Genomic DNA, 26,651 nt, shown 5'->3' with positions numbered 1-26,651 from the left:
TGGTGGGGACTCTAATTGAAGTCTTCTGACATTGAGGACAACTCCTGCAAAACATAGCAACATCTGAGCGTAAACCAGGCCAGAAAAAGTATCGCTTGATGCGAGCGGTGGTCTTATGCTTCCCCAGGTGGCCAGCCCAGGGAATGGAGTGCCCCAAAGTAAGCACTGTTTCACGGGCTACTTTAGGGACCACTAACTGTTTAACCTGGCCGTGCTGGTGGTATAAAATGCCATCTTGCAGAATGTACAGCTCTTTATTTGTGTCAGATTCAACAGAGTCCTTTTCCTTAGCCCTCAGCAACATGGCAGACAAAGTTGGATCAGCCTGCTGCATTTGTCTGATGTTCGTAGGTACTGAAAAACCTAAAGGCATATCTGGAGCAGCCTGAACTGATGTCTTTCCAACAGTGTGTTGAAATTTTTCACGTCTTCTTTGACTGCGTGGCTTTCGAGACTTCCCGGGATCTGTCTCTAGTTCAGCCTCAAAGAAGGGTAAAGCACTGAGGGTTGCATGATGCTCATCCTGATTTTTAGTTTGAGCCCTTGTTATAGCAACATTGCACTCTTGCACTTCTCTCAACAAATCATAGATGACTGGCAGATCCTCCCCAAGAACTACAGGATAGGGCAGATTATCAGCTACACCAACCTTTAACAGATAGGGTGTCCCCTGCACTTCAATAAACAGATCAGCAGTAGGGTATGGTCTTTCATCACCATGTATACAGCAAACTGATATGGTTTCAGAGGGGCATGTGTAGTCTTTTGACACATATTTCCTGTGTACCAGAGTCTGTGTGCTGCCAGTATCTATTAAAGCATTAATTTCTTGTCCATTAATCTTAACTGTGGTGATTTTATTTGACTGCTTTCTCTCAGATTTAATATCCACATTCCGGTGAGGCACAAAACACATCTGAGATAATTTGCTTTGATTATTAGGACACATGGGCTTAGTGTGACCTTCCTGTCCACAAAGGTAGCACACTGGTGGCCTTTTACCTGGCTTCGAGGTATTCAAAGGCTGCGTTTCCCTTGTAAAGGGCTTACCCACACCCGTCGCTGACCTCTGAGGATGCTGAGGGGGTTGCGACCGACGTGAATCTCTGGCAGCCTTCCATGCACTGTTGCTCCATGGCTGACTCTTACTTCGGGCAGCTACAAACACATCAGCCAGGGTGGCGGCCTCTGCAGCAGACTTTGGATTATGCTCCTTAATCCAGACCTGAAGCTCAGGACACAGCATTCTTAAAAACTGCTCCAAGATGATAATTTCACCAACTTCTTTTACAGTTCTGTTTTTCGGCTGAATCCATTTTTCATAAAGTTCTTTCAGTCTCGCATACAGTTCCTTGGGACTCTCATCAAAAACTTCAAGACAGCGAAATCTTTGCCTGTATGTTTCTGGGTTTATATCGTATTTTTGCAAAATGGCAGCTTTTACCTTCTCATATTGCAGTGAATCGTCCACATCCATATTAACATAGGCACTTCGAGCCTTACCAGTGAGAAGAGGAATGAGGTGAAAAATCCAGTCTGACTCTGGCCAACGACAAGCAGCTGCAATTCTCTCAAAAGTGGTCAGAAAATGTTCAACATCATCTTCAACAGCTAGTTTCTCCAGTTTAGGATGATGAATATGCACAGACTGACCTGTTAATATGGAGGCTGAGCCAGAACCCTCATGCTGAGATGTTGCTTGTGTCTGATAATCAGCTGGAGTTTCAACAGACTCTGGATCAGTTGATGTGGGCTCTGGAAGTGGGGTGGTTCTGGCCTGCACTTCCATTTGCAAAAGCCAAAACTGGTGTTGCAAACTCTTAAAACGCTGTTCTTGCAGTATAGCATCCTCTCTCTGCTTTTTATCTCGAACTTCCTGTTGTCCCATGAAAGCCTGAAGAATCCCAGCAATATCAAGGAGAGTTGGCTCCCTGGTATCCTCTCCTTCAGTGTCTCCAGCCACAACTGAAATTCCTTCTTCCATCTCCTTCTCCCTCTCTGGCTGCTGCAAGGCCTCTCTGGCCTCCATTTTATTTCCTCTCTTTGGGCGCACAGCATTCTGCATGGCTCAAAAAGTTTGTCAGGGGAGGAAAAAGGGCAGAAAAATGCAAAAAAAAATCCTGTCTCCTCGACTGAAGGGTCCCACTTCTGACACCACATGTGATGGACCGAGTTGAAAAACAGGAGGAGCCCAGGAATTATTAGAAAAATATAATTTCCATTTATTTAACCCCCAAAAATTATATTTACAAGACTAATAAATGTTGAGCTCATAAAAGAGGTCAAAGAAACAAAACTGAACTCAGGCAAAGACTGCAACCTTAACAAACCAAATGACTGCCCCAAACGTACATAATTGACCTAAACATGAAATGACATACAAGGGTATATATAATGGCTGATCAGACCATTGTGACACATGAGGGGTAACAAACAAAACACCATCATAAATCACAAACGATGCAGTACAATCTAGTTTGTTAATAAACTAAACACTAAAGAAGAAAATCAAAAACCCCATTAAACCCTAAACTCAAATATTTAATTAAATACAAATACTTTGTTTTTAAAGTAAAGAAAACACACATTCCCCCCCTTCAGCAGGAAGTGGTGGTGTGGTCCAATTATCTTTCCTTGTATTTAATGGTTTCAAACCCTGGCTACCATCTTTTGTCCAGCAACTCCCAGTGATGATGGCAGGTAAGAAAATAAAAAGACAAAGGTTAGTCAGAAAGCAAAGAAATGAAGTAGTATGAATACATAAGTAAACTAAATGTGCGCGCTTACAAATAGAACAAATGTATCCAAACCAATCAATAAAGTTATTGGAAACTAAAATGTATTACTATGTTCAAAATGAAGAATGAAAATACAAAAGTTACCGACTTTAGAGTGTGGCCACGGGTTTGGCCATCACACTCTGCAACACCAATATTTAGAATATACGTTTGTCCTTGTACCTTGATGTACAGATCTGCTGTTGGATATGACCTCTCATCTCCATGAATGCAGCGAACAGGGATTGTCTCCACATTAACTTTATTTGCGGGAACAAAGTCTCGGTGCACAAGAGTCTGAGTACTTCCTGAGTCAACAAGGGCCTTTAATGGTTTCCCATCAACCTCAACTAAGGTCATTTTGAAACCATTCTCAAACTCCACTTTAGGCTCCACACTTTGTCGGGGCACAAAACACATCTGAGTTATTTTTGTAGAATTCTTTGGGCACATAGGTTTTGTGTGGCCCTCCATCCCACACAAATAACAAATCACAGTCTTGGGTGGAGGTCTTGACGGCATATTGACAGACTGGCTCTTTGGAGGTTTACTCACCCCTGCTTTCTGGTAGTGAGGGACAGATTTTGAACCATCTCTCATTTTCCATGCTGTGTGGCTCCATGGCTGTCCTTTTCTCCGTGCTGCCACAAACACATCAGCCAGCTCTGCAGCTGCCGCTGCAGAGTTTGGATTGCGTTCTTTAATCCATATCTGTAACTCAGGAGACAGCATTCTCAAGTATTGTTCTAAAATTAATATTTCACTAACCTCATGCACCATTTTTCCTTTTGGCTTTACCCACTTCTCATATAACTCTTGCATATAGTTGCATATAGTTCTTTTAGATTCTCATCAGGTTTTATCTCCAGTGAACAGAATCTCGGTCTATATGTCTCAGGATTAATGTCATATTTTTGAAGAATAGCTGCTTTAACTTTGTCATAGTCTAGAGAGTCATCCATATCCATATGAACATACGCACCTCTTGCTTTGCCAGTGAGTAAAGAAATCAGATGAAAAACCCAGTCCATTTTTTGCCACCGGCAAACTACAGCCATGCGTTCAAATGTTGTTAAAAAATGTTCAATATCATCCTCCTCTGTCAATTTTTCCAACCTGGGTTCATAAAAGCGAGACTGACCTGATTGAGGATGTATTTGCTCATTACTGGAGCCAGCACAGGGAGGATCCTCCTCTTCAACGGACTCTACCTCTGGTTGTTTAGGTTCCTCCATTTGCAGCTCAGGGAGAAGTACGAGCTTTCACTTCTACCTGCAACAGCTGAAACTGATGTTGTAGTGCTCTAAAGCGCTGTTCCTGGCGGGTAAACTCCTCCCTTCTTCTTGCTTCCTGGGCCTCCTGCTGACCCATATGAGAATGAAGGATGGAAATCAGTTCTGACATTGTCAGCTCCTTACCTTGGCTCTCAGTACTATCCACCCCTCCAGAGGCTCCATTTTCCTCTCCTCCTTCTACTTGCTCTACCACTCCAACTGGCTGGTTTTGACAATCTCCTTTTGCTCCTCTGCCACTCCTTCCCATTCTGTGCATGGCTTGATAAGTGAAGAGGGGGAAAAAAGAGAAAAAAAAAATCCTGTGCCTTCAACTGCTGATCCCACTCCTGACACCACTTGTGATGGACCAAGCAGTGAAGGAAACTTAGGCACAGGTTAAAGTCCAAAAAAATGATTTTTTATTTAACCCAAAAAACATAATTGGTTAACTCATGCAAAAGACTCAAAATCTTGGGCCCATAAAAGAGGTCAAAATAACAAAACTCTACTCAAAGTTGACAACTCAACTGATAACTCAAACAAACTGACCTAACTTAACGAGACAAAGGGGAAACTTAAATAGTGGCTGATCAGTCCACAAAAACAGGAGAAGGGGTAAAACACACAAAATCTAACTAAACCAAACATAATGAACTCCAATTCCCCCCCATGGTCCTGAGTTATAGCGTGAACCAATTTGTAGTCTTCCTTTAAAGCTCGCTCCGCCCCTTTTCCACCTCTTGGCTCCTTAATCAAGGGACTGGAACAGCTGCAACTAAGGTAACTCAGAAAACAAAAAATTAATCATACATAACAGTGTAAACTAAAATGTGTGCACTTATTTTAGAATGCAGTGTTATGTGGATATGTGAATTAAATCTAAACCAAAACCAGTTATTTATTGTACTGTAAATTAATTCCTATATTTAAAGAAAGAAATGTGAATGCAATGTTACTTATAAGCCTCTACACTAACATGGTGGGTATTACCACTGTGTGGCTGTAAGTGCAGCCATCACACAGACATGAAAGTTGAACTCCAGTGGAACGAGGCAGCACATGAGAGCTTCAGTAACCTGAAAAAACTCCTTCTGGAAAGTCCCGCACTTGCCGTCTATGACCCTGACTTACCTGCTTTTATCACCACAGATGCATCAGACTACGGGCTAGGCGCTGTGTTGACACAGTTACATCCAGATCAAGTGGAGCGGGTTGTGGCGTTCGCCTCCCGAACACTGTCTCCTGCTGAAAGAAAGTACTCCACCACAGAAAAGGAGGCGTTAGCCTGTGTCTGGGCGGTGGAAAGATGGCGTACATATGTATGGGGCCGCAGATTCACGTTTCGTACTGACCACCAAGCTCTTACTACCCTTCTCAGCACCAAAGGTATGAACAGAGCGGGCATGAGAATCGCACGATGGTCTGCAAGGTTGATGTGTTTTCAGTACGATGTGCAGTACCGTCCTGGTGTTCAGAATGTCATCGCAGACTGCCTCTCACAGGTTCCCCTGACGTACTCCAGCACTGACATTGATGCTGAAAAAGACCTTCTCTTGGCGATAGCTGAAGTTTCTCCTCTCTTGACAGCGACACCGTTGACGGATTTTAAAGCTGAATATGAGGACTGCCCTGACCTTTCTCTGCTGCGACAGGTTATCCGCTCAGGCTGGCCTAAGGTGAAAAGGTCTCTCCCACCTGAGATGCAGCCGTATTTCCTGGTGCGACATGAACTTGCTGTGGAATCACCGTTGGTTTTCTGGGGGACACGTCTGGTGGTCCCAAGGTCCCTGCGAGAAAAGGTGATATGCCTCGCACACGAAGGTCACCAGGGCATAGTTCACACAAAGCAGCGACTCAGAGAGCTTTACTGGTGGCCATGCATGGATACTCAAGTCCATGCGATTCTGTCATCGTGCTCAGTCTGTCAATTGTGTGACAAAATGGCCAAAACTGCTCCTGCTCCCCTACAGCCGGTTCAGTTTCCAGATGGTCCCTTTCAGCATGTGGCCGTTGACATTGTTGGACCTTTTGACCGCGGGTCGCAGGACTGCAGGTTTGCTATCACACTGGTCGATTACTTCAGCAAATGGCCAGAAGTAGCCTTTACTTCATCAGCTACTACAGACACTGTTATCAGGTTCTTGTCTTCAGTTTTTGCATGGGAGGGAAACCCTTGTGAGCTTACGACAGATAATGGACCACAATTCACTTCATCTGCCTTTGCTGATTTCCTGAAGGAAAGGGGCATCAAGCACATTAGAACAAGTGTGTATCACCCTCAAGCGAACGGGTGTGTTGAAAGATTCAACAGAGTACTGAAGGACTGTGTTCAGGCTGCACAGGTGTCCCAGAAGCCGTGGAAGCCCGCCGTAACAGAGATGCTACAGAATTACCATGCTACAGCTCATGCAACAACTGGAGCAGCACCGTTTCAGCTTCTCAGAGGGAGACCAATGAGAACAAAGCTAAATGTTTCCCAAAGACACAGGACAGTATGACCAATGCAGGGCCAGAGTCTTTCACCAGCAACGTAGGAGTAAACGTTACACTGATGCTAAGAGGGGGACAAAACCTCCCCAGCCTGTGGTCGGTGACAGGGTGCGGATACGTAAGCCTTTCCGAATGGCGAAGGGAGAGAGACAGTTTACTGATCCACTGTCAGTGCAGCAACAGACTGGACTGAGCACCTTCATCTTGAGTGATGGAAAGCGATGGAATGCAGCCCGTCTCTCACTCTGCCGAGCAGAGAATGCTGAGCCGTTGCAGGCTGGTGAAGAGGTTGAAAACAACACAAGAGAAACTCCTAAAAGACCTTCTGTTCCTAACAGACCGAGACAGTTACCAGCTTGGACCAAGGATTATATAATGAAATGAGTTTTAAAAAAAAGAAAAGTGGGAAAATAACACGCTTGAGCTGTTGGATGGTAATGTTAAGTTCCATACTGCTAGTTCTGAGGTCCAAGTATAATAGATGATTGATTTACTGTGATTTATTTGTGAAGTTTTGTGACTTAAGGTTGTTAAGTTACTACAGTAATCTTAACTGTACAAGTATTCATTATAAAGGACGATTTAGGCACCATAACAAGATGGGTATGTTAAGATCATAGGTATAGCTCAAACACCCAGTAGTGTTATGAATGAAATAGGTTCAGCAAGCAGTATTGAAATGCTGTCTGGTTGCAAAGTTTACTACTGATAATGTTATGTGCAAATAGTAATGTTACCATGCTAAGTAAGTAATACTGAGGTAGTAGAATTCTGTGAGAATGAGGAGAGATGTTATGTTTACATACACTGCGAAGATGGTGAAGGGTTGCTTTACAAGGGGGACTGAATATGAACATATACTCAGTTACCAGTAGGGGACTAATGTGATAGAAGGATAGAAGAAGAGAAGTGTATTGTGATATGTTTTGGATGGCTAACTACTGCTGAATACATGTTCCATTATAAACCAAGCCATCTCCGTTCTGTCGAAACACCACAACCAGTCTGTGTTTTTTTACACCACAAACTTGTGCCTTGAACGCCCCATCTGAGTGGCGGAAAAAATGCTGTTTTTATCTGTCTTTGAACGCCGCTTTTTATGTCACTCGGCAGAAAACGGCAACGATGGATAAAAACTGCGTTTTTTACGGCGTTCTGTGTCAGCTATGATGGCGTTTAAAATGCAGTTTTCTTGAAATTATGCAGGGCAATCCCCATGGTTCCCTCATCCAATTACTTTCAACTCCTTTCACCCAATCAAAGAAGAGGAAGTGCAGACCACACTAATTCATCACAGATTCACCTTGCTGCTAAGTGATTACCTATTCGGTACCAATGTATGTAACCCACTCTGCATTTTGATATGTTTAAAGCATGAGCAAACAAGGTAAAAAACAGAATGCTTTTTCTGAAACAAGTAGAGACCTTAACTGCGGCAGTTCCACTCATTTCTGAGCTTCTTTCTTATTTTCCTCTTTACGTCTCTTAACCTTTAACTTACGTCTTACCAAACAGATTCTGAGATCATACACTACAGTTTCGTGCTAGTTCTGGTCATTTTTCTCCCCTTTGTCCCCCACTTTTTTCACCTGTATTTGGAGACCCGGCGACTGGCTCCCTTGTTTACGTGAGGGATCAGCTGGTAGCGCTGCGCCCTGCAGCTGCACTATTCTATTGTGGTTTTTTTAACGTTTACTCTTAAACTTGAACTTTCTGCCATGACCTAAAATTTTCTCACATGTGGGACTAAAAAGGTTTATGTTGTCTTATTATTTACTCTGTCCTGTTTTGGTTTATGTGTAATGTAGGTGAATGAGCTGAATACCTAATTTAAAATATTGCATACATAAATGGGGGATGTGATTGATTATTTTTTATATATACTGTATATATATACACACACGTTCACACGTACACATACACACACGGGTGGTGGGGGCGGCATCACGGGCTTCTCCAAAAAAAGGTTGCTCGTACTTGTGCTGCCCCGACATCAACCAGCGCATTTTGGAGATGGCATAGGCACCGGTCGGTTTTCTGCCGCCCATTTGCAGGGAGTAAGGGCGCCTTCCATTTGCGAGGTGTGCCTGCTGCTTGCAGCACAGGGAGGAGAGGTCATCTCCACTTTATACAGTACAGTATATAGAGAGACGAGATGACGAGGCTCCAGTTACAGCAGTGCAAGTAAACAAACAATAAATAGAAGAAGAGTAAGAAGATAAATATACACTTTAGGACTAGGGGTAAAGGGGTCAATAACAGTTTAAAATTTATAATTTACAGTTTGATGATTTAAAGTCTGGAAGCAAAAACTCTGGTGCGGGAGGAGTTCGGAGAGGCCATGTAAAAAGACTTTCGGACTGCCTCGAAGAGATTCTGTCAAACCGTGAGGCGTCTCAGGAGGGGAAAGCGGTGCTCTACCTGCACTCTGTATAGTGCTGGTGGAATGCTGCTGACTTCGACTGAGAAAATTGTCAGGCGGTGGAAGGAATACTTCGAGGACCTCCTTAATCCCACTGACACGTCTTCCGAGGACGAACCAGAGTCTGGGGATGAGGGGGATGACCATCCAATTTCCGGGGGCGAGGTCACTGAGCCACTTAAACAACTCCTTGGTGGCAGAACCCCTGGTGTGAGTGAGGTCCGCCCCGAGTTGCTGAAGGCTCTGGGTGTGTAGGGCTGTCCTGGCTGACATGCCTCTACAATGTTGTGTGAAGATCAGGGGCAGTATCCCTGGACTGGCCCTGGGTGGTGGTCCCCATTTTTAAGAAGGGGGAGCAGAGGTTGTGTTCGAACTACAGGGGGATCACACTTCTCAGCCTCCCTGGGAAAGTCTATGCCAGGGTGCTGGAAAGCAGAGTTCGTCCGCTAATTGAACCTCAGATACAGGAGGAACAATGCAGTTTTCGTCGTGTTTGCAGAACACTGGACCAGCTGTTTATCCTCTCAAGGATACTTGAGGGTGCATGGGAGTTTGCCCAACCAGTCTATATGTGTTTTGTGGACTTGGAGAAGGCATTTGACCGTGTCCCTCAGGGTGTCCTGTGGGAGGTGCTCCGGGAGTATGAGGGGTCTGGACCCATTGCTACGGGCCATTTGATCCCTATACAATCGTTGCAAGAGCTTGGTTCGCATTGCCGGCAATAAATCGGACTCGTTCCCGGTGGGTGATGGGCTCCGCCAGGGCTGCCCTTTGTCACCGATTCTATTCATAATTTTTATGGACAGGATTTCTGGGCGCAGCCAAGTGGCAGAGGGTCTTTCACTTATGTGGCCTCAGAATCTCATCTCTGCTTTTCGCGGAAGATGTGGTTCTGTTGGCTTCAACAGGGTGAAGGCCTCCAGCTTGCACTGGAAAGGCTTGCAGCCGAGTGTGAAACAGCGGGAATGAGGATCAGCACCTCCAAATCTGAGGCCATGGTTCTCAGCCCGAAAAGGGCGGAGTGCCCACTCCAGGCCGGGGATGAGTTCCTGCCTCAAGTGGAGGAGTTCAAGTATTTCGGGGTCTTGTTCGTGAGTGATGGGAGAAGGGAGCCGGAGATCGACAGATGGATTGGTGCTGCGGCCACAGTAATGCGGACGCTGCACCGGTCCGTCGTGGTAAAGAGAGAGCTGAGTGTAAAAGCGAAGCTCTCAATTTACCGGTCGATCTACGTCCCTACCCTCACCTATGGCCACGAGCTGTGGGTAGTGACCGAAAGAACGAGATCGCGGATACAAGCGGCGGAAATGAGCTTCCTCCGAAGGGTGGCTTCTCACCTTATCTCCCTTAGAGATAAGGTGAGAAGTTCAGCCATTCGGGGGCTCAGAGTAGAGCCCTCTACATTGAAAGGAACCAGCTGAGGTGGTTTGGGAATCTGACAAGGATGCCTCCTGGGTGAGGTGTTCCTGGCATGTCCCACCGGGAGGAGGCCCCGGGGCAGATCCAGGACACGCTGGAGAGATTATATCTCTCGGCTGGCCTGGGAACGCCTTGGTATTCCCCTGGATAAGCTAGAGGAGGTGGCCGGGGAGAGGGAGTTCTGGGCTTCTCTGCATAGGCTGCTGCCCCCGCGACCCGGCCCCAGATAAAGCGGAAGAAGATGAATGGATGGATTTAAAGTCTCACACACAACCTGTCGACAGAGGCCCTGTCGACAGAAAAGAAGAGGAGAAATGAGCAAAAGATACAGGTAAGAAGATGTGTCATTGAACAATTGCAGGCCTGAAACAATCAGAATCATATTAAGAATACTTTATTAATCCCTAAGGAAATTATGTGGGTTACATTTGGTCCAAGAAGAAATTCTAAAAACAGCAACAGACTAAACTCCAAACAATACATCATCCATCCATCCATTCGCTTCCGCTTATCCTTTTCAGGGTCGCGGGGGGCGCTGGAGCCTATCCCAGCTGTCATAGGGCAAAGGGTGGGGTACACCCTGGACAGGTCGCCAGTCTGTTGCAGGGCTAACACACAGGGACAGACAACCATTCACACTCACATTCACACCTAGTGGCAATTTGGATTATCCACTTAACCTATCCCCACAAGCTGCATGTCTTTGGACGGTGGGAGGAAGCCGGAGTACCCGGAGAGAACCCACGCAAACACGGGGAGAACATGCAAACTCCACACAGAAATCATTCCTGCCCGTCGCCTGATGGTGGAATTGAACTCAGGACCTTCTTGCTGTGAGGCAACAGTGCTAACCACCGTGCCACCGTGCTGCCCACAATACATCATGTTACAGATTTTACACATTTAAGAAATAGCACTAATATATACAGATCACTCAAGTGTAAATATCAAGGATTAGCAGAGATGATTATAAATAAATATCAAGAAAATTAACAAGAATATTCCAGAGTATAAAAGAGCGTGTGTAAAAAGGGTGTAACTATTGCAGTGTTTACAGTGTATTAGATGGAGGAATTGTACAGGGAGATGGCGACGGGCAGGAATGATTTCCTGTGTGGTTCAGTGGTACTTTTTGGTAATGTCAGTCTCTCGCTGAACATGCTCCTGTGACTAGCCGGTACGTCATGGAGTGGGTGGGAGTTATTAACCACGACTGTCCTTATCTTGGACAACATCTGCCTCTCAGACACCACCCTAACGGAGTCCAACTCCAATCCACAACATTACTGTCCTTGTGGATCAGTTTATTTATTCAGTTGGCGTCTGCCAGAGGGTGTGTTGTAAGAAAAAAAGAGAGAGAGACAGAAGAAAGCAGTGATTTGCGTATCTCAAAGCCATTATTTATTCACAGTGTAACATAGAAAAGATGTCAAATGTCTAAACCTGGACTATGTCGTTAAAAATAACTCCTTTTGATGGCAGCAATATGTATCAAAACAGTTGGTATGGGGCGAGAAAAGGCTGATTACATGATTCGATATTAAAACAGCATCTTAGTGAAGCAGAGTTGCTCTGAAGGAAATGTGGGCAGAGGTTGATCAATCTGCAAAAAACTCCATTAACAAGGCTTGTGTCTAGACACTGTCCCACAGGCTCGTTATTAGCAAGCAGAGGTGAGGCAGATCAATTTTACAAATCAAATTTATTAAGAAAAACTACTACTGCTGTGGTCGGCATGAAGCTGGACACTCTGGTGACAGTGGCAGAGAAAAGGACACTAAAGAAACTGCTGGACATTATGGACAATGCTGGGCATCCTCTGCACACGGCCATAAACAACCACAGGAGTCTGTTCAGTGACAGATTGCTTCTCACAAAGTCAAGAACCAACAGACTTCAAAACTCCTTTGTCCCACATGCCATCAAACTGTTTAACTCCTCTCTGGAGGGGAGAGGGAGTGGAAACAGGAGGACAAAGGGGAACAACTACGCTGTAGTGCCTTTTCACTGCAGTGCTTAGCCGCCTAACGCTCTCTGCCTTGGATGGGAAAAGAATGACAAATGGCTCCGAATACAAAACAGTACTTTGATAAAAGTTAAGGTCTCCACTTATTTCAGAAAAAATCATTCTGTTATTTATTTGCTTTATCATGCTCTCCTGTTTATGTTATGCTAACATAGCTGTGTCGCTAGCGGTCATGTAGCACATCATTATATACCAGCTAGCCAAACTTCAGTAACCCTACAAAGGTCACTGCTGTTTAGTTTTCTGTCTTCATTTATGTTGGAAGTGATAACAGAGCTTGTACGTTTTAATTTGTTTCCAAAACCCCGCAGTCTGGACATGCTATATTGTATTTAGATAGAAGCTAGCGAGCTAACTTCCTGCTAACTTCTAACTCCGTTAAATGTCATAAATTCCGTTTTCATGGATGCCTGGATGTTAAACTCAATTGTTACACCTGGTAGAGCAGAACGCTGATCATTTTATTAAAGATGAAAGACTTTAGACAGTTTTTCAACTCTCAGTAATGCCATAGTGATCATTTGATATATGGACCTGCAGCGGAGTTTAGGCCCAGACACGGCTAGTGACGTCAGACTTAACGGCTGGATAGAAGGGAGAGATGGTCTGTAACGTCTCCTTCTCGAGCGACGACACCCCCATCTCTTCCCCCTCACTGGGGATGTCGGGTCTGTCTGCTGGTGTTCTGACAAAACGTCCTATTTTGGCAAAACGTCCTACTGTAAGTAGTTTATGCACATTTCTGCTGTCACAGTGTCCATTCCAGCACAAATGTAAGTAGGTATGACGGTTTGCCACTTAACTTTGCCCATCAGAGTATGCTTGTAGCTCATAATTAAAAAGCCAGGACGGTTTGCCACTTCATTTTAGCCGTTAAAGTATGCTTGTAGGTCACATTCACAAAGGTTGCATGGTTTGGCACGTAATTTTACCCGTCAGAGTATGTGTCTAGCTGTTATTAACAAAGGTAAGATGATTTGCCACAGAATTCTAGCTGTAAAATTATGCTTCTAGCTCATATTCACAGACGTAGGATGGTTCGCCACTTAATTTTAGCTGTTAACGTATGCTTGTACGTTACATTTACAAAGGTAGGACGGTTTGGCACTTAATTGTACCCATCAGAGTATGTTAGTAGCTTATATTCACATAGGTAGGATGGTTCGCCACTGAATTTCGTGTTGTGCGCATGCGTAGAACACCAGTAGCGCAGCTGCAGGGCGCAGCGCTAACAGCTGATCCCTAACATAAACAAAGGAGCCATGCGCAGGGTCTCCAAATACGGGTGAAAAAAAGTGGAGACAAAAGAAGAGAAAAGTAAACAGAACTAGCACGAAATGGTAGTGCATGGTGGCAGAATCTAATTGCTAAGATGTAAGTTAAAAGTTAAGAGAAGTAAAGAGGAACATATTAAAAAAGCTCAGAAATGAGCAGAACTGTCGTAACTGACCTCCCAGCCCATTGTTCCTTCAGTGGGCTGGTTTCAGTCATTATGCAAATGTACTGTTTAGAAGATTGGGGAAACCTGCAGTCAGCTGAGACTGAAGAAGTCACTTGGATGATTGACGAAACGTTTCTCCCACGCTATGTCCAGATGAACAGAATCAACTTTTGGAGATTTACTTACCTGGATGATTGAGCATGCATCAAGATGTCGTAACAGACACAGTTAAGGTTTCAGAAAAAGCATTCTGTCTGATAGATTATGCTTTAAACATATCAAAATGCATAGTGGGATTATAATACAAGTGAATACTGTGACAAACATTGGTACCGAATAGGCAATCACTTAGCAGCAAGGTGAATCTGTAATGAATTAGTATGGTCTGCACTTCCTTTTCTTTGATTGGGTGAAATCTGTTGAAAGTAATTGGATGAGGGTACCATGAGGACTGCCCTGCATAATTTCAAGAAAAAAGGCGTTTTAAACGCTGACACAGAACGCTGTAAAAAACCCCAAACAAAAACAAAACAACGCTGTTTTTAATCCGTCTTTGAACGCCGTTTTCTGCCGAGTGATGTAAAAAGCGGCGTTCAAAGAATGCCACTCAGATGGGGCGTTCAAGGAACCAGTCTGTGGCGTGAAAAACAGCATTCTGTTGGGACAAACGCCGTTTTTTATGGCCTTTTGAATAATTAAACGCAGTTTTTACGCCATTTCTTAACCAAAGAGGTTAGAAAAGTGGCGAATTTTTGCCCTGATATCTTGCCATAGATTACCTTAAAATAACAGGGCTATGTGCAGTGATGCTAATGTTAGCCATGTTAGTACGTTACCTTCAACAGGTGGTCAGACTGAGTAAAGAGGCGCACAGTCAGAGCTTCAGCTCTCCATTTTGCTGCAGGGTCCCTTCATTCTTCAAATATCCGTGTCGATCAGAGTGTAAATCCCGAGGCTGAACGGCCTTTGTACAAGCACACACGCTTGTTAGCAGGGCAAAGCTATGAGATAGAAATATCCAGGCAGACAGCTGAGAGCTCCTTACATCCCAAGGTGTGGCTAATTTGCATTGCAGCAGGATTTTTAAAATGTATAACGTATTTTCCACACTATAAGGCACACTTAAATACCTTTAATGTTCTCAAAAATCGAGAGTGTGCCCTATGTATGAATTCTGGCTGTGCTTACTGACGTCAAACCGATTTTGGCGTGCAGAAATCTGTTAAAAAAATGTTTTAGTACACTGCTTGATGGATTGTCAGAGCATTACGGCTGTCGTAGTGAGGAGCTTCGCGGAGTAATCTGGGTCCAAAACTCCGTCCCTTCAGGTCCCAAAGTCAAACGAACACTAAGAGTTAAAAACCGTCTAAATTCTTTCATCTTTATCATCAGCGTTGCTGCTTTATCGGGTGTAACAATTAAGTTTTACATCCATGCATCCATGAAAACAGAATTTATTAAATTTAACGGAGTTAGAAGTTAACAGGAAGTTAGCTCGCTAGTTTACACCTAAACATTTCATACCATGTTCTGACTGAGAGATTTTTGAAACTAATTAAAACGTACAGCTCTGCTACCACTTCATAAATGAAGACAGAAACCTAAACAGCAGTGGCGTTTGCAGGGTTACTGAAGTTGGACTACCTGGTATATAATGTTGTGCTACGTGATTGCTAGCGACACAGCTATGTTAGCATAACATTAGCACAGTGAAGCTGGAGGATGAACGCCAACTTTTTTTCCACTCGATAAAAGTTAATGTGGCGGATTCTGGTGGTTAGGGACAAATGCAATCGCATAGCAGGATGCTATATACGGACCAAACTTCAGTCAGGAGAACAACTGAGATTATTCATCCACAATACAAGGTTAGTTATTAATATACTGCAAGAGTATATAATATACTGCTAATCCAAATGTAATCCAAAGACAAATCGTTTCCTTCCTTGTTACTAAAACCGAAAGTACGACCTCACTAACTCAAAAGGTACAGCGGCATTTTGTCCTGAAACAACAGCTGTGATCTGTACATTACCACTGTTATTTTTCAGAATGATCAATAAATCTTCTAAATGTGGCTTCGATAGAACAAATTTGCTTATATAAACTTTAATTTCTATCACATTTCCTGCAATTTATCACCTAAAACGTGTTGTGCCATTTATTTACAACCCCACACCAATGATGTCGAAGTCTCAAAAATGTATTAAAACATTGGGTTAATTAACGTAATCCCTGGTTCTTTAATAACAGAGTGAGGTGTTTCACTATGGGAATCGCCTCGGCGTGACCAACTACGGAAGCTCCAATGACACCACGTCTGTCTATGACAGACCTGTCGAGCCGTGCTCAGGGCTCTGCCCCCTCATGCTAACACGGCCGACCAGCTCCTCCTAACTCATTCCAAGCAGATTTCTTTCCGTGCCTAAGCAAGGAGGGAAGTGTTGGTGAAACACCTCACTCTGTTATCAAAGAACCAGGGATTACGTTAAGTAACCCAACGTTCTTTTTCTAACTTCTCGGTGTTTCACTATGGGAGATATGGCCCACTCCTGGATTGCGCCAGCTCCCGAAGCTACTCTCCAATGCTACTCCAGGATCTCAGGTCAAACCTGAGGCACCAGAATCCAGCACTGTCTGAGCCAGGGATTACTGTGCAACATCCAGCTCTATAATCTCTACAATCCAATGAGCTAGCCTCTGGCGTGATACGGGCCTTCCCTTGTGAGGGTGCACTCCACACTGTATATAAATGCCACTTGTTTTGCACATATTCAACTCTGTATATTTTATATATTTTATTATTAATATTATTATTATTATTATTATTATTATTATTATTATTATTTTTATTTTTATTTTTTTACTATTTAATTTGTAAAAATGTGTATACACACACACACACACACACACACACACACACACACACACACACACACACACACACACGTAGGAAAATATTTAGTATACACATCCAGAAATGCATACACTATTATATATTGTACATATATTTATTAGTTTCAGGTTGGCCATTCTTGTATTTTGCTCGTTTGTGTTGTTGTGTTTGCACATCTCTGTTGCTTGTGGGGCTCGCACACAAGAATTTCACTCGCATGTGCTGTGCCAGTGTGCCTGCACATGTGATGTGACAATAAAAGTGATTTGATTTGATTTGATTTGATTTGATTTGATTTGATTTGATTTGATTTGATTTGATTTGATTTGATTTGATTTGAGGGGAGGCCCAGGAAACAAACAGCTGATCCGACTTCCTGAATCCAGCTGGTCTGTCAACATAAGTCCCCAAGGCCCGGACAGGGCACAAAGTGTTCAGCCTCTGCTCCCTCCCTGAAGAGAATGGAGGGGGGTGAAAAGCTAGGAGCTCTACTGTAGAGAACCTGTATAACGTTTCCAACACTTTAGGGACAAAGGCTGGGTTAGGCCTCAGGAGTGCTTTAGTGAGTCCCGGGGCCAGCTGTAGACAAGAGGGGTGAATAGACAGAGCCTGTAATTCACTAACTCGCTTGGCTATGGTTAGAGCCAACAGCAGAGTGGTTTTAAGAGAGAGAAACTTCAACCCCACTGCCCCAATAGGGTCAAAGGGGTGGTGGGAGAGGGCGTCTAAAACGACTGACAGATCCCATAAAGGGACCAGTGGTCTAGAAACTGGGAGCCTTCGACGCGCCCCTCTCGTGAAGCGACATACAAGGGGGTGCTGCCCGGCAGGTTTATCACCAAACCCCACGTGGCAGGCTGAAATAGCTGCTAAATAGACCTCTATGATGGAAAAAGCTTTCCTTTTGTCCAGCAAGTCTTGAAGAAAACACAACAGCTCCACCACTGAACACTGAAAAGGGATAATCTGCTTTTCATGGCACCACTCTTCAAAAACACGCCATTTACTGCTGTAAATGGAACGAGTGGAGGAGGCTCTGGCATTCTGAATGGTTTCAATAACTTTCGGGGGCATGCCTGCTGCCTTCAAATTCCACCTTTCACGGGCCAGGCCCAGAGAGCAACCTGGTCTGGATGGGGATGGTATATCTCCCCCCGCGCTGCCATGGCTCGTCCACCAGAAGCTGGATGAGTTCTGCTATCCAGTGTTTGGATGGCCACCGTGGAGCTATTAAAATCAGTGACAGCCCCTGATCCCTCACTCTGATCAGTGTTGGGGAGATCAGGCTGAGGGGAGGGAAAGCATACAGCAGAGTTTTTGGCCATGGATGGGCCAGCGCATCCACGCCCAGTGGTGCATGTGCGTCTGACAGGGAGAAAAACAGAGGGCACTGTGTGTTTTCTCGCGAGGCGAAGAGATCTACGGCAGCCCGGCCGTATCTCTGCCAAATCTGCTCCACCACCTGTGGGTGAAGCCTCCATTCTCCTACCGCGTCTTCAGAGGCCCGCTCACAGCGCGGCTGGAGCGGTGGCACGCATGCGCAGTTCATCCCTGGGTCTTGTCAACCATTTCCCATGGTTACAGACTACAGTTTGCGGCAAAACCACCGAGATTCAGCTGAGTGTTAGCTTCTGTGGCCAGTGGTGATTCAGCGAATGTGCTGGAGGAGGAAATATCCTCCCTGTTACACAAACAGGCGATCAGAGTGGTTCCGAGCGAAGAAGCTCAGCAGGGTTTTTACTCCCGCTATTTCCTCATGCCCCAAGGTCTTTGGTTCTCTACCTTGGCCTGGAGGGCACCCTGCTGGCCTCCTGCTCCTCTCTGCATTCTGACCCCACTCTGTCTCCCTCTCACAGCTGCTGCTGCAAAAGCCAGCTCTTGGCACCTGCTAGGGCTGAGAGTTAGGTTTTCTGGGTAAGCAGAGGTTGAATGCTTCTCCCTCCTGCTTTCTGCGGGTGCTTGTTTCTCTCATTCTCTCCAGGGCTGGGCCAAAGAGACCCTTGGTTGGGTCATAGGCTGCATCCATGACCTCAGCCTTCTGAGCATCACCTAGGCTTGACAGGTTTAGCCACAAGGCTCTCTCGCCCGAGACTGCAAGGCCCATAACGCGGCCACACCCTTGGACTGCTCCCCTGGAGGAGCGAAGAATGAGATCATTAACCACGCAGATTTCATCCCAGAGGGCTGGGTTCGGGGAACCCGAGTCAAGCTGACGACCCATGTCTTCCAGAATTTCTGCCTGATATGCTGATAGCAGTGTGACTGCATTAAGCGAGCATACTGACTGTGCAGCATATTTGTACATCCTTTGATAAATAGATGCCGTGAGGCGATCTATCTTGTTGGGCAAAGAAATGCTAGAAGAAGCTGAGATTGCCCTGCGGTTAGGGTGAAGGTGATACGCCACTGAAGGTTCCACTGCTGGGGATTCGGTCAGCCCCAGTTCACCCAATCCCCTGGATCTCAAGCTTAGATCAGCCCTTGGTCAGAAGCTTGCTTTTAAAAGGGCTTGACCAATAGCGACTCATTTCTTTCATGCAGGCCGGGACTGCTGGCAGAAGCTGCTTTCGATGGAGGCAAGGCTGGTGGGAGCCTCTTGCCATCATACAGGTCGCGTTCTGCCCCTTCGGCATCCTTGGCGGCTGGCCATGGGATGCCTAGCTTGGCAGCAGCCTGTTTGCAGACCTCGTACAAATTGCTGTCCACCGGGGGTGCAGCTTCAGCCCCACTCGGTGGCCTGGACTGCTGGGGAGGAAAGGTAGAGTCATCCTCCTGTTCCTCATCCATGTCCTCCAGGTCGAGGAGGTCGGAGTCGGCATCGCCCTCCGCGTCCTCGCCACCCAGCTCGCCCACGTTTTGATCGAGGAGGTCCTCGAATGATGGGGGCATGAGCGGGGACTCTTCTTCCATCATGTCCGCCCAGATATCGCTCGTAGCAGTAGCAGCTGACAGGCAGGGGTCCTGACTTTTCGTTACTGCTACTCTCAGCCTCCTTTCCAGGACTTTCTCTGGCATCAAAGCACAGTGTGGGCATCCCTGAGGGTCCGCCAGTGAAGCCTGAGCATGCTTGGCACCCATACAGACGATGCACATTGGATGAGGGTCCCTGCCCGAGATGGTGGCACCGCATGATGCGGGGCACGGGCGGGAAGCAGCCTCTTTAGCCTTCGACTCCGACCTTTTGGCGGGAGTAGGAGCCGTAGACATGGTTAGCGGAAAGGGGTGAGACTAGGCTACACCAGGCTCGTCTCGACACGTTAGCCCATAAGGAGCTAGGACTAGCAGTGGGTGTTAAATCCGATCTAGTCGCCGCGGGAGTCAGCTCGTCGTGACACGTTAGCTGCACTCCGCTAGCCAATATCGTTAGCAACTTAATGCTAACCGAACCCTAGGTCGACCAACAAGCTAATGCTAGTGAGACGCTAATGTGGTTCGTGGCCTGCTAACAAGTTAATGGTAGCCGGACACTGAACAAACAACTCGCTGTAACGTGTTAGCCAGAGTCACACAATGTCGGCTACCTCGCTAACTAAAACCAGGAACCGCTGGGACAGCTCGCCTGACGCGGTTGCTGTTCCACAGTGCAACTCTAAGTACACTTCTTTCGAAGGACCTACTCAGCACGATCCAAACTGGAACCGGAAAAACTGCGTTCGGCGATGTACTACTACACGGGACGCCTGAGAACTGTTAAGCAGCTAATCAAGTTAGCCTGGATGTGCTGAGGGAGCTCAAAGTAGTTTCTCACGGGAAGAAAGCGAGAATGAGTTAGGAGGAGCTGGTCGGCCGTGTTAGTATGAGGGGGTGGAGCCCTGAGCACGGCTCGACAGGTCTGTCATAGACAGACGTGGTGTCATTGGAGCTTCCGTAGTTGGTCACGCCGAGGCGATTCTCATAGTGAAACACCGAGCGAAGTTAGAAAAAGAACATATATGATACGCATGGCGTTGACGGCTTTGAGTCTGGGCCCCTGTCACAACCAGTAGCACTGCCTTTTTTTTTCACTCCTTTGTTACATCGATGACTCGAACTGTGTTCTCTGTGGTGTTCCTCTCAGGCCCATACATACCTGCAGCTGGCCCCAAACCCCGCCTCTCGCATCATCACTACAACTCCTTCCATTAGTCACATCAGCACTGTCCTTCAGCAATTTCGCTGAAACATCGGATTGAACCAGGAGCCAATGAACATCTCCCAGAGCCATCATGGGGTGGAAGAATGTGGAAACGAGCAGCTGCAGGAAGTCGAGTCTGGACTGATTACAGACAGGGTGACAGGCGTGGATATGGGTCAGGGTCAAGATCCAGAGCTCGGCCTGTGGATTTCACTTTAATCAGACCAAATCTCATGCCTCATGTCAGACTGCACTCCAGAACGGAGGTGAAAACTTTTCTGCCTGCGCTCTCAGACGTTACACTCGACACTGCTGCAGCCAGAGTCACGAGCTGTTCTTCTGCCCTTGGACAGGTCGGGACTCGTTTTAGGCTCGCTGTTCTGTAACTGGCGGTTTTGTGAGTCACAGACATCTGCAGACTTGCACAGCAGTCACTGACTCAAATCTCCACCTGAAGGAATGTGTCTGAGTTCACTAATCGGCAGATCTGAAGCCTGCTGCACTAAAACTGTTACTAACATCAGAGGAAACATTTGTGAGGGTCCGAGTCCACCGAGCAGGAAAACACAGGCACGAATACATCAAAATCAAACATGTTTCTAAGCCAGTAATGAACAAGTGCACAGATTTGGTTCCTCTGGTGCTGTGGAGCTCTGCTGCCCCCGAGTGGTCAGTGCAGTTTGGGTGTGTCGGATACGTGCACACATTTACAGTGTGTGTCTGTGCGCGTGTGTTTTACTCTTTTCCTTTTTCTCTCATTTTTTAAGATTTAACTATTTTGATGGGGTTGTCATATTTATTTATGTTTTTATTTTTTGAGCTATTCTACTTCATGAATTATTTTCTTATTAATATGATTTGTTTGTGCTGCTGTTATTGGGATAACTGAATCTTACTGAAACACACAGATTTCAAATTGAAAGCTGAACGAGGTTCTCTTCCGCGGCGTATTTTCAATCGATGACGCAGAAATGCAGATGAGGCTCGTTTTCAGCCTCTATTGCTGCTGCTTGAATGACACGCTGCGTTTATGCAAATCTATTTTGCCTCCTGTATTTACCTGCAGAGCTCTGATGTGTTTTATAATGGCGATGTGTGATGTCTGATAACATTCTCTAGTAAAACAGAGACAGCACTAAGCTTATCACCTTCGGTCCATCCAAATGTAGAGGTACCTGCGCTGACAGGTAGTAACCTCACCCTTCAACTCTCTGTTCTCCTCTGTCCCCTTCTTACTGATTAACGCACGTGTGTCTCTGTCTTTCATTTCTTTCACCTTCCGCTTCTCAGGTGTATTTTACGCGTCAGCGCAGTTTCAGTCGTTTTTCTACTTTTCAAAGGGAGCGCGTGCGCATGCGCAGCGGGAGTCGGCGCAGACCGTAAGGAAGCCGTGCTGCAGAGTTTATTTTTCCTGTAAAGTGCTGGGGTCAGCTGGAGGGCTGTGGCGGCTATAAATGAGGCTGAGGTGAGTCCACACTTTAACTTTTTTGGCTCACAAACTCCTCCGGGAGCAGCTCCGAGTCCTGCCAGGGCTCCGGGTCACTCTCCAGGCTGTGCTCGCGGAAGTGTTCTGCCTCAGAGGAAGAGCCCGGGCTCAGCTCAGATCCTCTTCATCACAGCAAAGGCACGTAGCGTGTGGGTGGGATTCTCAGTCATAAGTCCGTTAGGAAGTCTTCACATTTAAAGATGAGCTGATCAACGCAAATCGTATTACAGACACTCGGGGGTGGGGGTATGATGAGGGCGGGGGCACCTCAAATCTATGGCACCGCGTCTCCTCTGGATGTTTCAACTTTTACAGCTGTCGGTCGGAGCAGTCAGACCAGGGAGCAAGTCTGTACTGCGCACAGATTATCGGTCCAGATTAGGCTGTGTGATGAAACACGAGGAGCCGAAAACAAAGATGGGCCCAGGTGTTTGAGAAAAAGTACACGATCAAGTTCAGACATGTTTGTGTTTGCAGAGAAAATCAGAAAACACCAAATTAGACGCCTTTAAACGGAGCTCCGCGCGAAGGAAACAGCCGCGTTGCCCAAGCTTTAATGAGCTCAGATCACAGCTGCTCCTCGGTGGTGCCTTTTTTTCTTTATGTTTGGTTGTTTGTGTTTGTTTCATAAACACATTGAGCTTTTGTTCATCTAAAGGTTATAAACAGCAAAACTTTATTCAAATCAGGCTTACCTGGAAAACCATGACAGGAAAGTCGACCAGTGCGCGTTCATGTGTTGCCATGGAAACCATCCAAGGTTCATACCTGCGCAGTGCCGCAGTCTGCACGTGCTCTGTCTCTTTGCCTGAGGAATGAGACTTTTTCTTTTTTTTAATCATTTTATTAATGAATTATTTCTGATGAATAACTTAGATTCATCAAATCAACCAAATCCAATAACTGAAATTAGCTGAAAGACTTCAGATTAAATTATTAAAATTTTCATTTATTTTTGTAGGAATTGTAAGAGTAAAAATTTGAATTCATTGAATACATACATTTCTAAATCCTGGGTTTTTTTCCACACAAGTCATTTTGTTAACCTAAGAAATGACAAAGTCATTAATTAAATTATTTACTATATTATATTTTGTTTAAATTATTTTTAATTGAATTTGTTGGTGCTTATGTTCATATTTGAGTTTGTGGACAGTCAGATGAGCAGTAAAAATAACAACTGTAATAAGTTTGTGAACAGGAAGCTTCAAAAGCTTTATACATAAAATCATCACACAGGAATCAGTGGATGCATCACAGGTGAACTCTGAATCGTGTCACTTCCTGATGTCTATGCAGGTTTCTGTCGGTCCAGTTCTTCAGTCCTCACTCTGCTCGGTTTCTGTTTTGCCTTCATCATCACTCTGCACACTCAGGTGAGTCTGATCACATGACCTCCTCCATCACCAGATGATGCACGTACTGACTGCTGCCGCTTATGTTAAACAGCTGAAGGTCTTCATCAGTCTCCTGTGTGTGTGTGTGTGTGTGTGTGTGTGCACGTGGATGCTTGCAGGTGATGCCTGAAGGATCTCTCTGCTCCTCCTCAGATCTCCCCATGGATGAAGGTAAGACGCTCTTCCTATTCCTCTTGGACCCTGGTTTTAGTTCTGACTTAAATTATGAGCTCCCTGAACGCATCTGGACTTCCCGTTCTGTAGGGGCACTCTCTGGAGCTGCTCCAGTTGGCAAAAACTTTATTTAAGTTGTAGAAGGGTGTCCCTGTGAGACTCCCTCAGGTGGACCTGAGGACTATCTGCTGGTCCCGGTTCTGGTCCCAGTCCTGATTCTGGTCCTGGTCAACCACAGATGAGTCTTTGTTGGCGAGAGTGGATGTGAGGTGTCTTTCTTCTGCGTGCTGGAGCGAGCTGGCGGCACTGTTGGAGGACAAAGGCTGTCTGTCCTCAGAGTGACGTCAGGCCTGTTGTTTCCTGTTTGCACGCACACGAAGCTGCAATTGAACGCTGCGTCCTTCGAGGCGCGGTGCTCCGATTTGCAGGAGAGCAAAAAGTGAAAAAGCAGAAGCAAGATTAAAATCAGCCACGTTCACAAACAACAAACATCCACCGACTCATGATAAAAAGAAAATAAACATCAATAATAAAAACAAATCTTTTAATAATTAATTTAATGACTGTAAACAATAACATAAAAACCTGAGAATGAAGAACACTGAATGTACAAAATTACAGTTCGCAAAGTAAAAGTATTAAAATGAATTGAAAAAGTGAAAAAAAACAAAAAAAAAACATAATAACATAAATAAAGGTCCCACATAAATAAAAAGAAAAAATAACTGAAATAATTATAATAAATAATTAAAACATTTAATATATTTTTTAATATTTACAATAATCTGATTTTCAATAATATAACAAATAAAATAAATAAAAAATTAGAGTGATGTTTCTAAAACTAAACCTGAACAAAGAGAAATGAAAGAGACTGTGTGTGTGTGGGTAAGGGTGTGTGTCTTTGTATAAACAGTTACTTATGAGGACCAAAACGGTTGTCCCCATGGGTTTGAAGACATTTTTGAGACTCAGAATGCAGTTTTAGTGTCAGGGTTATGATTAGGTTTAGGCAGGAAAACATTATGTCAATTAGATGTCCTCATTAAGCTATCAAAATGAGACGTGTGTTTGTGTGTGTGAGGGCAGGTCAGTCACCAGCACGTGGCATCTGGTGCTCCATGTTACTCTGAGCCTAATTAGATTAGGCTCCACCCCCTGGCATCAGGGTGGCAGGTGGATCAGTGAGACCTGGCAGTCCTGAAGAGACTCGGTCTGGAGACATCCTCTTTTGGGTTCTGCTTCTCGCTCCCTTTAAGGTAGGCTGGGATTCTAGAGTTTCAGCACAAATCTCAGGTGTTTCTGCAAGTGAAGGTGAAGTGCTGAGAGATGGTTTTTTTGCAGAGGTGACTCAGCTTTTTGTGTAGGAATCTGGTCTCTGACTTGGATCAGCTGTAGAAACAACTGTGTGAAGGTTACCTTTCTGTTTAACAGCCACTCAAATCACTCCGTGTAGGAGCAGCAGGTAGAAAACATGCTGATTAAACCTGATTGTGTGATTCAAACCAGTTGAATGTGGCAGCCATGCCCCAGAGCATCATGGGAACTGAAGTCTCTAGATTCAGTCTGCCGAGTAGTTCTTATTGATTATTTTTGATCCCAGCAGGAGGTGTGTGTGTGTGTGTGTGTGTGTCAGACTTGAACATGATCTCAAGTCACCTGCCTCTTAATCACTATGGGAACCAGCTGATGTGTTGCATAAGATAGGTGGTGGGGTTATCGCGATGACATCATCATGCTGCTTTGTTTAAACTGGTTTGAGGCAGTTCTGGTCCACACAGGACTGGTTCAGACTGGCTCCTGTGTGTGAGGAGGTGAAGTTTGGAGTCCGGCTGTTCGCACTCGCTGGATCTTACTGACGTGCTCTGAGGTGGAGAAACTACAACGTACTTCAGCACATCGTTGCTACTCTGAGGTCAGAGTTCATGACAGCACTCTGAGAATCAGACTGAACGGGTACAACTGCTTGGAAGGACTTCACGGGAGAAAGCCTCTCCTCTGTGAAAGAACAGGGCAGCACAGCTGCACCTGAACAGAGCCCAGAGGAACAGACATAACCAGAGTGCAGGTGTTGGTCCATCATGGACAGAATCAAACACCTCAGACCAGCGGTGATGATCAGAGTGGACCATCAACTTCTCTGTAAACACAGTGGAGTAAGCGTGAGGCCGTCTGTCCCACAGCTCTAACTCAGAGAGCTGTGCATGTTCATGTTCATGAAACGCTGGTATGAACATGTGCTAGCTGCTGTCTGTCAGACCTCAGTGTGTGTGCAGCAGGTTTGTCTCCGTGGACGACTGACCTAAATACTCATACATGAATAAACTAGAACATCAGAGGAGTTCTTCAATAACAGAAACCCTGAGCACGGTAATCACTGAAAGCCTCATCACAGTGTGAAACATCAACATTTACCCAGATTATTAAAAACGGGAGAAGTGAGTGACGACTGGCCACAAGGCTCACCGACATCAGCTAAGAAAAACACGTCAAATAAAGCTGTTTGTCAGCAGGTGTGAGTCTGAGTAACAGGTAACGTGAGGCCAGTAGTCCTGGGCGTACCTGAGAGTATGGCCACTGTGCGGAATATAGTTTATACTTTGCTGGTGTTTTAAAGTGAGCTCACCTGTGCAGATTACAGTGGCTCAGGTCCACAGTGTTCAGCTCTGCTTCTCCTGTTGTTGTTTCCAGTGTGTAATCTGTGATGGATTAACTCACAACTTTAATCCCCATTA

At 45.4% G+C, this 26,651-nt stretch overlaps 2 long non-coding RNA genes across 2 annotated transcripts in view; one reads left to right on the top strand and one right to left on the bottom strand.

The window, feature by feature from the left end:
* The window catches only part of LOC145420341 (uncharacterized), a 135,445-nt gene that overhangs the window by 23,734 nt on the left and 85,060 nt on the right, over positions 1–26,651 (bottom strand). The window lies entirely within an intron of this gene.
* LOC145420339 (uncharacterized) lies at positions 20,768–24,790 on the top strand. Its single transcript, XR_013901638.1, has 3 exons — positions 20,768–22,324; positions 23,645–23,721; positions 23,862–24,790. It is a non-coding gene; the product is annotated as an uncharacterized LOC145420339 (long non-coding RNA).

The sequence above is a fragment of the Astatotilapia calliptera genome, chromosome 15 (assembly GCF_964374335.1).
Source record: "Astatotilapia calliptera chromosome 15, fAstCal68.1, whole genome shotgun sequence".
In the NCBI taxonomy this organism is placed as follows: domain Eukaryota; kingdom Metazoa; phylum Chordata; class Actinopteri; order Cichliformes; family Cichlidae; genus Astatotilapia; species Astatotilapia calliptera.
This window is presented reverse-complemented; position numbering and strand designations above follow the sequence as displayed.